Source organism: Aplysia californica, unplaced genomic scaffold, assembly GCF_000002075.1.
Source record: "Aplysia californica isolate F4 #8 unplaced genomic scaffold, AplCal3.0 scaffold00076, whole genome shotgun sequence".
In the NCBI taxonomy this organism is placed as follows: domain Eukaryota; kingdom Metazoa; phylum Mollusca; class Gastropoda; order Aplysiida; family Aplysiidae; genus Aplysia; species Aplysia californica.
In genome coordinates, this window is record NW_004797346.1 from 573,635 (window position 1) to 574,659 (window position 1,025).

The 1,025-nt window shown below is 40.0% G+C and overlaps 1 protein-coding gene across 1 annotated transcript in view; it reads right to left on the minus strand.

The window, feature by feature from the left end:
- The window catches only part of LOC101864602 (cadherin-23), a gene marked incomplete in the record, with an annotated part of 96,643 nt that overhangs the window by 60,734 nt on the left and 34,884 nt on the right, over window positions 1-1,025 (minus strand).

Genomic DNA, 1,025 nt, shown 5'->3' on the forward strand with positions numbered 1-1,025 from the left:
CCACCTTCACTGTGGTCCAGTTTCCAACCTTACGCAAAACCATGTTCAAACGCTCGTTTTTTTTTGGTGGTTTTTTTTGTTTGTTTGTTGTTGTTGTTGTTTTTTTTGGGGGGGGGGGGTTCAGAAAAACACCCAAGCATTACAATTCTATTAGGCCTATCTGAAGGCTTAAATAGCCGATTCCGCTGTCTTCTTGCACAAATTTAGCCATTTTACAAGTTTGCCTTCAATACCTCGTCTCTGGTCACATAAACATTGTATTAATTATTAAGTACCCTCAAGTGATTCATAGTTAATAAATACAACAGCGAAAACAGCAGCAGCAGCAAAAACAACAACAACAACAACAACAACAACAACAGCGCTGACGCCAAAAACACCAAAAACAATAACAATCACTACAACCACAACAACAACAACAATAACAACAACACACAACAACAACTACAGCAACAACCAAAGCAGAGGCAGCAACAGTAACAACAATAAAAACATACAAATAACAGTAATACCTGCAATATAGGGGAAGCTGGTCGTGTAAAGGAAATGGTCACCTTTTTTATGTTTGTTATTATTTCTATTTTTCTGCGCAAATTTTCAAGAACATCTTCAAAGAGGCTGGAGGTGTTTCCGGGCGTATGTTTACACCTTTCGGGCGTAAAGCAGGGCACAAGTTCCCTCTTTTGCAGTGACTTAAAGGCACGATGAGAGAGCGCAAAGAGGGAAGGAAAGTGTGTGAACTATGTCAACGTGCCTTCGAAACGAACTTGTTGTAATGGTTCAGGTGTACTGGTAACACCCAACAGCCCCCGAGATTACCTTGTGAAGGCAAATAGATGGACGGGTCATTAGCTGTTTGGAGAGACCCCATCCTGTCTCCACTAACGCTCATTCAGAAAAAATATCCTTGGTTACACTACGATATTATGTATAATATTTCTAAAACCGTACCTTACCTTTACCTGTTGTATACCCTGCCCTTTTTCACCCATTGGAAAGCCATTATATTATGTTAGAAGCTTAAC